Below are 12688 nucleotides of genomic sequence, written 5' to 3'. Positions count from 1 at the left end.
CGAGAAGTCGGCGACTGGATTCGCGAGAACCGTATCGCGTATCACGCGATAGAGAAAGAAGCGGGATGAACGTTAACTCGGAATTATAAGTTTAACGGAATTGGTGCCCCGAATGAGGTTACATGGAGCATGAAATTCTCGCTGATTAACATTACCGACGCGCATCAGAGTTGTATTGTACGGAACGAAACGAAGGGATATAAAATACGTTTATCGCATCAGTCAAGAAATTCCCACGATGCAAGCGGGAGGAAACGGGGGGCAAACGGTGGAAACTATGGCGGGCGATTAACTGCAATTAAGAAAGTAAGGAAGGTGGAAGTTAAGCAAGCAACCGGTTGGAAGGAATTTAATTTCGAACGTATCAAAGTTTTCTAATAAAATGGTCCGCGGAGAGGGCCGTTTGAGGCTCTCGTCTACATCTGTTCGTCCGCGGGGGGCAATACGTTATCCATTCGGCTGGTTAGTAACGATTATCCCGGCCGTGGCTGTTTATTTCATCGCGGAGAATTAGCTGGTCGTTAATTTACTCGAAACGTTTTTAATTCGCTTTAATCGGTGACCAACGTTATGAAGCTGCGCGGTATTCGTTGCATTTCTGAGAGGCATTCGACCAATCCAGCGCGTTTCGAATTAAAATTCCCGGCGGTTTCCCGTGGCAATCGTTTACCTCTTGACCCAGCGTGTTATCCTCCATATTCCACGGTGTCGAGAAATCCCCAGCTCTCTCCGAATTCCCGAAAATCTTTCCACCGATCGACCCACGATCGCGATCAAGTGGTTCCCTCGCGAGTGTCGAAACAGCGAGCCATCGCGATTAAAAAACGAATTTCGATCAAGCCGTCGAGCCGACTTCCTTGAAATCGAGCATTTCTGGCGCGGATTGCACGGCCGTGGCGTGTAAAACGATTACGCTGCTCGATTGTTACGCGTGTGTGCGGAACGCTCTTGCATTTGAAAGCTGGACCAGCAACCGACCAGCAACCGACCAGCAACCGACGAGCAACGCGGCCAGGCCGAGCCCTCTATAAAACAAGCGTAATGTTTAATCAAAAAAGAGAAAAGCACGGGAGGAATAAAAGGGCGTGTGTGCGGTACCGTCCGTAAAAAGCCTGCAATTAGAACACACTTTACCCGGCCACAATGGCAGATGGAACCGGTATTAAACGAACGTGTCTCGTCCCCTTATTGTATTCCATTTTACCGTAGTAGCCCAATTTTACTATTTTACCGACAACGGGTCTGTATATACGGCGTGGCACAACGGTCCGAGAGCGAAATGCAATTTCGGGGGAAATCGCTAAGGGGCCACGGGGCGTGCTAGTTGGGCACGAGCGTAGCTGGTTCATGATGTGGGTCAGGCAGAATCGTAGGCGGCACGCATCATGGTCGCATGGATAAAACACGTACCCACCGCCCATAAAAACGTTTCATCGTTCGACCGCATTTTCCGCGGGTTACCCCGATTGGCCGACTCGTCGAATTCGCGCAAATTTTTCTAACCACCGCGCGCTTCCGCCCTTTTCCCCTCTAATCGAGCCCTATGCTCACTCTCGCTTCGTCCTGTCTTTATTCCGCGTGGTTATTTGTTCGAATTTCCGAATAAAATCCCGCTGGTTAAAAATCTTCCTTCCCCTCTCGTACCATCGATCATCGACGCACTCGGCTAATCGGCCGATCGGTGTTGCGATTCTCTGTAATTTGCGTGGGCTTTGCGAGAGGCGTGTCTTCCGTTTCCGTCATTGCGGTAAGGTTAGAAGGAAAAAACCACCGATTGCATGGACAACCTGGGAAATAAAATTACAGTCAACGAAGTTATGGATGATGGTAACCATACGATCGGACAAGATTGTCCCCCCGTTTGATAAACACTCGAGACTTTATTCGCCGTTATATCCGTGTATCTTTCCGGTCAGAAATCTACGCGTGTTATTTCATAAATTTCATTCGCAATTTTATCCGCGTCGAAGAAGGTTTATCGCGAAGAATTTGCGTCGCGTTTCGCGCGTGTTTATGGAGCGTTACGGGAGATATAACGCTCACGGGGAAGAAACACGGGGGATAATTAATCGACGCTGAACGGGTGGATCTCTCTTGGAATGTTCGCGACAGAAAATTCGGCCGGGAGATATAAAACTGCGGAATTTAATGCACGTTACGCGAGCGCTGGACCAATAAAGCGCACCGTTGTCGCGGCGGCAGAAACTTCACGGATGTATGTACCGCGTGCATTGTGCGCGTGCTTTTCATCAGAGACATTGTCTCTGCTTGCTGCACATTCCCGCGTTATAATTCGTTATTAAAACGGCAGCGCTTCGATGCACTATATACGGCCCATTAGACGGTGGGACGTGTCAAAAATGAGAACTTTTGTTCTATGGGCGAGGACGTTGGGATCGGTGTAACCGGTGGTTAATAATATTCCACGAAAATGGCACGCTTTTTCTATCCTCCACTTTCTGATTTTTCTTCCTTTTCCTTTTCGAATGCGGGTAAACGAGAAGGACGGATTTGATTATTATACACGGTCGTGTCGTTCCAGCGAGTACAATAAAATCGTACATGTTCTAATCCGTGACGCGTAACGCAAAGGGGAAATCTGGACAGCGAATTTGCCGGGTTTTCATAAAGGATTGAAACAGAATTCGAGTAAATGAAACGAAGGGTCAGGTGTTCCTTTCTCTCCTTTTTCGTAATAGTGGAATCGTAATTAATATTTTCCGGCTGAACGAATTTTCGATGCGCGAACACGGAGAGAATAATTTTCGCGATTCCACGGCACCGTCGCGTGCGCGAATTATATTCCGCATACCGTATACCGGTTCCAGGAAATATCTTTAATAACCTTGCTAAATAATTCCAGTGTTATCCTTGCGAAAACATATTCTTGGTTTTAACACGCGACAACGTGTCCGAGCACCGATTTTAAATACCCTTTGACGAGAATTTTACAAAATTCAGAAGCCGCGGACACAGCGGGAGCTCGATGCGAAATTTCAATGAATGCACACGTCGGACTTTCGAGTTTGCTCGCGGCGCGAGTGGGACAATAATTGGGCGAGTGTTACGTAGCAAGAAGTTAGCCCGTAATATCGAACGGGTTTTATGATTCGATAAAATGGCCGTTCCGTAACAGCCACGGAAATCGCCATTTGTTCCGAAAATGTGTCGTTGAAACGCGCGCCACGCAACTTGCGTCCATTTTAGTCGCAGTTCTATCGAATTGTACCGATTGTTCGCCACCGTAGCCCGTTGCGTAATGTTTCGCGGCTCTGTGTCGTTCTCGGTACGGGCAAATCAGGTGGCTGCCTTTTTATTAGTACACGGAAAAGTGCGGTTTTACAGCCGTCGCGAAGCTCATTCAATTCCGAGACAGGACTATTACGCCTTTATCAAATTGATTTCTTTCCGTGCAATTATGGCTACGTTCCGCGCCATTGTGGTAACGTTCGTGGCAGCAACGGTACGTGCAACGTTGCTTGCATAATATGCTCGAGTACGGAGCGAGGTTTGACAAACCGACTGTGTACGACTCTGAAAAGGACGTCGTGGATTAAGCTGTTCCAAGGGCAAGCTTTCCCGCGTTTTCTTTGCCCTTTATGCCAAGTATTCGCATCCGCGAAACTTATTCGCTCGAACGAACGCGATTAAACGATACCGTTTGAAAAAAAAATTAACATCACTTTTCGGAACACGGTTGACACGCTTGATCGCGTAGCTCGGACAAATTGCTTTATCGACAAGCTCGCGGAAAATCGCTCCGTTGTTATCGGTGCAATCCATTTTTCCGGCCAATAAAGGGCAAGCACGTATTTAGCTGGCGTCAGCTATGACAAATTCCTCCGTCCTTAAGTTATTTCCGATCTCGTCGTTGTTTAATCAGCGTAACGAACGTTTCGGCAGTGGAAAACGCTCGCGTCCAATTAGCAACTGTTACTTCAGCCACGATCGATGCTCGTAACTCGAGCGAACGAGGCACGTGCAACGGATTCTGCATTACCGTGCACGTTTTGTCGTTGATTCCTGCCTTTTCGGCCTATTAATTCCCGGCGAACGATTTTCCAAATCGCTTTTCCAATTAACGCGAGATTTGACGGTTTAGGGGAGGCAAGGCGGGAAAAGGTGGGCGCGTACAATGGACCGTGGTTCAATAATGCAGCCCGACGCTGCGTGTCGCGAGTCGAACGAAATATTTTATAATCTTGGGCAAAACTCCGGCCCAGATTAAAGCCCGGTCGACGAACCCTGTTGGTTGGCCGATCATATCGCTGTTAATTAACTCGCCTGCGGAAATTCGTTTAATTCCCTACTTTCTCATTTTTTCCTTTTTTCTTTTTTCCATGGCTCTCTTTTTTCCTCGTTTGCTCGCCAATCGTCGCGCCGAACGTTCGGCGTCACGGATGCGGGTGACACGGCCATTGTACACGTGGGAAACAGTCGGGACACGTACTCGCGACGAGCTTATGCGACAGGGTTAGTACTGGGCTTACGATACGATGCTTCGACGAACGAGTCATGGAAAAATCGAATTCCCCATTGCTACTTTCCCTGTTTTTCCAAGGGAGACTCTTGTCTATCGCCGCGTTGTTGTTTCAGGGTACCCCGGCGACCCGTGCTAGGACGTTGTCGCAGATCTGTATGGCGGGTAAATGAAATATATATGCCTGGTTTAGGGTTTCGATTTTCTCCCCGAATGTTCCTCTCGTCGATGCGATTTATTTACACCGCGAGTCTAGCCATCACGGGCTCCCAGGTGTTGTAAAATTCAAGAACGTAAACGAATCTTTACCGTCTATTTTTTATCATAGTTTTATCCTGAATTAAAAATTAAATTTATAGGATGTAGATTGTATAATCTTCTTATCGATGTTGTCATTTTACGAACGCAAATTGATTTCAATTTTGAATATCTTGAAACACGATTCTGGCTGATGGGTTCTTTCAAATTCTTAACACTTGGTTTACGGATGTTATTTGTATACCTATTTCTGCATATTTAACACCTGTCGAATTGACAGGTAAAGAAAACCGCGTGTTTTTCTTTTTAACGATTAGTTTAATTTAAAGACAATTACAATATTAACAGTATTGTAGTATCACAGAATTTCTACCTCGTGTATAGGTGACTTTAGTTTGGAAGGTCGCCGAGGGTTCGAGGGCCAGGGAAAAACCCCCGCGATGCGTCAGGCCCTTAGCATGATCATATTCGGTCATGTTGAAGGAGGCTTTTGGAGAATATATAAAGAAGGCAAAAATGGTTAGCGGACAGTTCTCGTGTAGAGTTTTCGAGGAGTCTTCAGAACGGAGTAGTATAGAAAAAAGTATAAGTTGTTAGTCGTTTAGTTGTATTTGTGTTGTGGAATCAAGCTGTAATCTTAAGTTGTAGTTGTAATAGTTGATCTGTTTATATTCGTAGACTTTATCGTAACCACACATTGTCAATTCATTATTATTAATTAATAAATAGAGCACTATTATTTACCACCATCATAATCTCTACAGTCTTAATATAAGTTAACTAAATCTGTTACCATCGTATAATTGGAGCAATCCATCCGTCAAATTGACGGACTCCGTAAGTCTAGCGTTGAATCCAATTGTTAAAAGAAATTTTCAAAATTTGTGTTGTAAGTTGTTATAAGTACGTGGCATTCGAGTCTTGTCTTTTCATATCTCCGTGCCGTGAAATTTTCTGCAAAATTTCCATCGGAAAACGCTGATAAAATTCTACCTTTTCGATCTCACGTTCCCCGACGTTGCATTAAAAGTCTCCGGCAGGAAGTCGTCATGTACGAGACGATCTTCGCTTTTTCGGGATGAACTTAGAGCAGGGAAGTACGTGCTAGCCGAGTTTCGTGCTTTCACCTGTAAATGGCGACACGCAGGCACCGCAATGCCAGAGACGCCCTGCGTCTGCACGTAAACCCCGTGTGCCTCGAGCTTTTATGAGCCGTCGTCGACGCGTGTCGTTCCTTCAACTTTACAAGGTTGCCCGACACTGCTCGCTGATTCCACGCGTGCAAGATGCCTGAGCGTCTCGCTGGCGAACTATTCGCCGATATAAAAATTCCTCGAGGTTCCTTCCGGTGCATCATTCGGACGGTGTCTAGGGTGCAGAAAATCCCGACTGCTCCCCTGCCAAGTCGATATATTCGCGTCGTTGATATTCATTTCTTTTCCATTCCATTTTACGCTCGTTCGTCTTCCCGTTGCTGCCAGGCTACCTGCGAACTTCCTAGAGAATTCCTAATTGTTTCCATCGCAATTCGAGATTGCGCGAGAAAGACCGGAGAAGAAGTCCATTCGAAGCTCCTTTAATTTCGACCTCGAGCAGTTCGAAAGACGAACAGCCTGTTAAATTCGTGGATATATCTTACAAAAATGGACGATTAATCCCAAAAATTTGATAAAAGAAATCGTGACGATTGATATTGTAGGATTTTTGGTTATATTAACCCTTTGCACTCGAGAGGTGATTCTCAGTCACCGTTTGTTTTAATGCTATAACTTAAATAATAGATGATGATAATTGTATTAAAACATTGAAATAAAATTATTCCATTTGTTCGTTTCTCACGCAAATTCACAATTTTCTTTTTTAATTTCAGCATATAGAGTATCAGTGAGCTTATAAAAATTTAAGAGCTTCGAATTGCATCTTCGCAACGAAGAAATCTTCGAGTCCAAAGGGTTAATCCTATGCAGACAGAGATCCACCCGTCTAACAAACAATAACTCTCTTTTCGTAACAAAACAGGTTTTATTTAATTAAAATATTACACTAAGTTTCTCACACGTCCCAACTCAAATCTCTTCTGACACTCTTCTCAATTCTCCACTCGATTCTCAACTCTATTCTATTCTCAACTCTCTTCTATTCTGACTGCCTCGCGCCCTTGCGTCCTTACTCGAAGCCAAATCTATCTCTTTCCATACACATGCTTTCCTACTCAGTCATTCGACACACATTCCGACAAAATGGCGCCTTCGTTTGTTCTTGGGCCCGATGTCGCCGTTCGCTATTCCTCGGTTTTCGAGAAGCCGCCCAAACGTTTCCATGCACTCCCTTAGAAGTAGGACCGCACACTCATTCGCCTAGCTATCACTCTTAATACATTGTTAGTGTCGTTCACCGCTCGCCATCCCACAATATTTTCTAAAAATACAAGAAAATATTTCGTCGAAATTATTCGAAATTTTTGGAACACGCGATACTTAATTTTCGCTCGGAAATGTCGATCTCTTTTCCTTGAAATTGCGACATATGAGAATTCGCGAAGGTGTAGAGTCGGAAATGACATTCCTTTGGTATGCCGTTTGGTAGGAAAGAAATGAAACATCTCGGAAAGGAAACGCGCGATGCTCGACTGGTTGGTCGCGAACCAGGATTATTTGTCACTCGTATTACACGTTTCGTTCTTCCCGATTGGAGAGGGAATTTTATGAGATGTACGCAGAAGTTTCGCAGCCGTGAAACCGATCGAAGAATCGGGCTAGGGTAAAATATGTGTCAGTGACGGGTTATCGGCCTTAGCCGGGCGCTTTGTTGGCGAAAGTCCACAGCGAAATCTCTGCAGAATGCACCGGGAGACAATCGATACAAGACGCGGATCATGAATTCGTTTCGGCCGGCATTCTTCGGGACCCTGAGCAGTCCATCAGGCAGCAACGCGGTTTACTCGAGTCGTAAATCGCGTCCCGCGCGACTGATTTTTCGTTTCATGCATATTCAAGCGATTCTCTGATTCTCTCGCCTCTGGTCCATACCTCGCAACCGCACTGCCATAACTATTACGCGAATTACGTCGAACGCGTGCACGCTCGATGTGACGTGGCCTGTTCCGTTGCTCACCTGGGTCAAGGAAATAATCTGCTTTGGCACGCGTAAACGGCGACTTTGAATAACCGAAGGAACGCGAGAGAATCCGACGAAATTAACGCCAAGGTAAATTCGTTGTTCGCTTGCGGGTTAATTACAAGAACAAAAGCGAGTAGTTTGCATTACAACGGCTGCAGGATTTCGGATGTATAATTGGCAAATACGAGGAAGGAACCGGAGGTAGCTAAAGTGGAAGTGTAGCACACTCGGAGTACGCGTCTGAAGTGGCAGGAGGATGATATCGTCATCTCTTATTCTTCTTTCCACTGTATCTGTAGGTCTTCGTTCTCCAGTCTGGGTCACTTTCTCCTCTCTTTCCTCTCCTCTGTCGCTCTCTCACACCGACTCGCCGGGATAATCGGTTCTGTGCTGTCAGTTCGGATAATAAATCTGACACGTTACGAGCGTGAAACCGCGATATTTCGTATGCCTTTCCACTTGGTTTGCTGGCAAACAGACGAAGTAGCCGGCGGGTAAGGATTACGCAAATGCGCGATTCCGAATCGGACAAATCCTTGCGCCATTTACCGCTGATGCGCGAACTGGAAATCTCTCAGCGGGTCGAGTGGCCAGACAGACTCGTTGATCCGCGTAATTATTTTCCATTAATCGGTTAAACGAATGGAAGCATAAAATTCGAAAGACCTCAAGAACCACCATGTCGGATCAATGAAACGGACGTTTCCACCACGAGCACTTCCGGCGGACGTATCAATTATTACCGTTCAGAACGAAAAGCTCGATTCGTTTATTTTCCGTTTCGTTACATTTGTCTTCCGTTTCTCTTTTATCCCAACGCATCTGATGATTTATATCCGTTCGAGGATTCGGTAAAATTTCAAACGCTTGGAGAATTATTTAATACACCAGCTGCGCCATCGGCTAGCGGGATCGAATTTTAGGATTTCCCGACGCCATGGCGAAACGCGTGACGCGTTTTCCCATTCTCTCTGTGTGCAGCAGCTAGTAACTCACCGCAAGGTGGAAGTCGGAGAAGGGAAAAGCGATTTCAGCGTCATCGTCCGGGTGTTGAGATGCAAACGAGAATGGAGAGATAGAGAAAACACGGAGAAACTCCGGGAAAGGATGGTGATGCGTTTTTCACTCGGTGGAAGCGTTTGCGAGCCAGGCAGGAATGTTTTCTCTCCTCGAAGCGTCTGACGTGGCTACTGACGCATGGAAAATACCTTTGTCCTCCCGTAAACCCGATTTCTCTATAAACCTGAGAGGAATCATCGAGCTGAGACGATTTACGGTCGGCGCGCGAGAAAGGGAAGCAATATGACAGACAGGGGAAAGAAAGGAAAAAATTATGCCAAAGTTTCAGTCCCGCGTCTCGATTTATGCGTCGCATTAACTTTTACCAACCGGTTACCTCGTCACTCGCGAAACTTCGTAATCGAATTCCACTCGCTATTCCAACAACTTCACACCGGGCAACTTTTTTTCTCCGGACCTCGGAAAATCGAGAAGTCGCCGTTCGTTTTAATCAACTTGCACCCGATCGAGAAGTCACCGCAAAGTTCGACGAACTTCGCCGTTCACACGGGGTAAGAATCGGAAAGGTTCGTCACGGGAACTCCCTCGCGAGACAACGGTTTGCGATCCTGTGATCAACGCAGAGGCATCGTCGTGACGTAAACCTCGTTACCCGGGTGCAGGGTGGACGACAACGGCGACTACGTTGGTCGGGGACTCGGATAACCACCGCGCTGTCCGCGAGAAAGGGGAGAAGAAAAGAAGAAAGTCGGGAACGAGCGTGAGACGAATGATCCGTGTTTGCATAAAAATTTTATGCGCCCGCGGGCCACGAGAGAGGATCTGCGCGGGGCTTAAGGCACAAAGGCAAAGGAGATTCATTAAAATTCAGTCCACACCTCGGAACGACTACGGTGTCGGATCCACCCTTTTCCTTCGTCGTCGTCTCCCTTAGCGCTAGTCTTTTCTTCCGTCTCGCGATCAATTCTGCCAAGGTGTTTCCAGTGGATCAGTCAGACGCATCTACTAGATGACGACCGGCTATTTGACCGCAAATGGCCGCGCGCGGCTGGACCTGGCGCGCGTGGAACTCGGTGAAACGACGAAAATCAATGGGGAATGCGTGTCAGAGAGATGATGGCTGCTACAGTATACCCGTATCAGCATGATTTCGCGGGATCCCGAATGTTTGGGTGTGTATCGGAAATTTCACGGATGCACGACGACGTGGCTCGACGACGTGGCTCGACGACGTGGCTCGACGACGTGGCTCGACGACGTGGTTCGACGACGAACAAATCATGTCTGATGAGCGCGAAGAACACCAGCTCGCTCGTGCAAATCGATAAATTATGCGGAAAGAGAATGGGTCACGAGACGCGGGGAAAATTGGTCGATAATTGGCTCATTTGTTAGGCGCGGATTAAAGTCGCGGCTCGTTCCGAATCTGATTTCGCCCTGAGATTTCAGCGGCTACCGTAATTTCGTCCTGGGCGATAATTGGATCTCCAGACCTCTTTTCCTTGAGATCGACAAATATAAGAACGACAAATTCAACGGAATGAGAATGGGTCACGAGACGCGGGGAAAATTGGTCGATAATTGGCTCATTTGTTAGGCGCGGATTAAAGTCGCGGCTCGTTCCGAATCTGATTTCACCCTGAGATTTCAGCGGCTACCGTAATTTCGTCCTGGGCAATAATTGAGTTTCCAGACCTCTTTTCCTTGAGATCGACAAATATAAGAACGACAAATTCAACGGAATAACGGCTGTTTGGTGCGAATTAACCGTTTACCTCGTGATAAACGAACTCGAGCTTCGATGGCGCGTGCCATAATCAAACAGCAAAGTCACATAGTCATATCGTCCGAACGCGGCGAAGAATAACACGCAGCTGACAAATTTCAACATGTTTCAAAAGCAAAACATTGACGAAAATTAACGGTCACACTTGGAATTCGTCCAAACGCGCAATTGAGACAGGAATACATTTGCGAAAATTAACCACGAGCCAGGCCCGTGGTATTTACGTTGGGTCCTATCAACAAACTACTCGTGTTTGCCCCGATTTCCTTACCACGAGTCTCGCACGATATCGTAGGCGAATGTGTTAAAATTCTAATATATTCTTTGGTGTCGCTTCGTTCGTATCGTAAATCTCATGAAAATTTTGTTACCGCTCAATGTTATTCAGATTCATCTTCATGTTCGATACTTCAAAGGGAACGTAAAATAGTTTCTGAACGATCGATCGTCATCGAGTTTCCGAGCGATCTCCTTCAAAAATAAATTTCAATCTTGTTTCCATAGGTATACGACACGTCGGTATTAACCTTGCAAAACAAACGCGGTTCTCGATATGACGCATTCAGCGATTCACTTTCAAGTTACGTCTACGTTTCCCCTCTTCCGGGATCCCTTGCGAAAAATGTCGCGAGCATGCAAATATCGGCACGGTCCATCGTAATCTTTAAAGCTCGCCGGGATAGTCGCTCAGCGCGGGTTTCCATAATGTCGCGACGTCAGGTTCAGTGAACTGTAATTTTCGAATTTACGATAACGGTTCATCGCATCCCCGAGCGCAGGGCGATTGCCGCGCGCGCGTATATCATTGACCGTTCGTTGCTCGTCTATGCATTGAAAATTTACGAGTGCGTCTCTGGCGAACGAGCCACACGCCATTCACCGCGAACACCACTCCAGCAAGGTGGGGAAGAATCTGAGGGGAGAATGATAAATTATGCGGAAAGAGAATTGGCTGCCGAGACGGGGAAATTGGTCTGTGATGAGTGTCTTGGAGCACTGGCAGTCCAATACTTGATTCCGTGCCGGCGAATTCGTGCAACTTTAAATTTTCACCCCTTAATTTTACGCGTTTGCCCTCGTCCTCGGTCTACGCTCACAGAAACTTCTCGATTCGACATGACGCAGTGAGGAATTTCGTCGAAAGACAGGTAAAAATGTGGAGACAGCATTTTATTTCTACAAAAATTGCTACCTTTGCATATTCGGGATTGTTGAGCATGAATTCAAAGACAAAAGTGAAAAGGAAAAAGAAATATGACATTTGGAAACTTCTTCGCGAAACAGAAGTTGTGGAAATGTGGGAAACGCGGGAAAAGAAGAATAATTAAAACTGGAAAAGAAAAAAAAAATTAGACCCGAGAGGAAAAATGATTAAAAATTATATTAAAGGGGGGTTAGCCGCCCCGGCTATACGTGATCGTGTACGTATTCCTTCGACACTCGTGTCTTTTAATTCTTTCAGAGCTTTCCTTCCTGAAGACGAATCCGTAATCGAAATTACCATGTCATCTTCAACTTTCGAAAATTGTGAGTTTTTCTATACAATTCTTGGCAGGTGTAATAGTCCACGAATACAGAAAATATAATTCTGTTACAAAATTTAAAAAAATCGACAAAGTTCAAAGTGAACATTGAAAATTTACAAGATTTAAAAAATATCTCAAGCTTTGTGCGTAGCTCTTAGCTTGGTATCGTTTTCCAAAGATTTCTCTCTCGAAAAGGGTACCAATTACCAGGTCTCACCACGAGGAGGTGGCTACGCATCGAGACCCGGACATGCGCCCTAGTGGCGCAACCTACTGGTGCTACCTGTATCAAAGGTACCCTAATCTAACTTGGAGCGAATTAAGTTAAAGTGACTCTACTGACACTTTATTTTATGTCGTGTCTTACAAAGGGAACTTCGATTCGGTATACTGAAACTCTACTGTCGCAACGCTAAGATATTTTCAAGTTCCCATAAAAATAGGGAATGAAATATCAAACACGCGAGCAAATAGAAAATCGCGACGCGCCCGAACGAG

This window comes from Eufriesea mexicana, unplaced genomic scaffold, assembly GCF_001483705.2.
Source record: "Eufriesea mexicana isolate 0111107269 unplaced genomic scaffold, ASM148370v2 scaffold474474897, whole genome shotgun sequence".
In the NCBI taxonomy this organism is placed as follows: Eukaryota; Metazoa; Arthropoda; class Insecta; order Hymenoptera; family Apidae; genus Eufriesea; species Eufriesea mexicana.
This window is presented reverse-complemented; position numbering follows the sequence as displayed.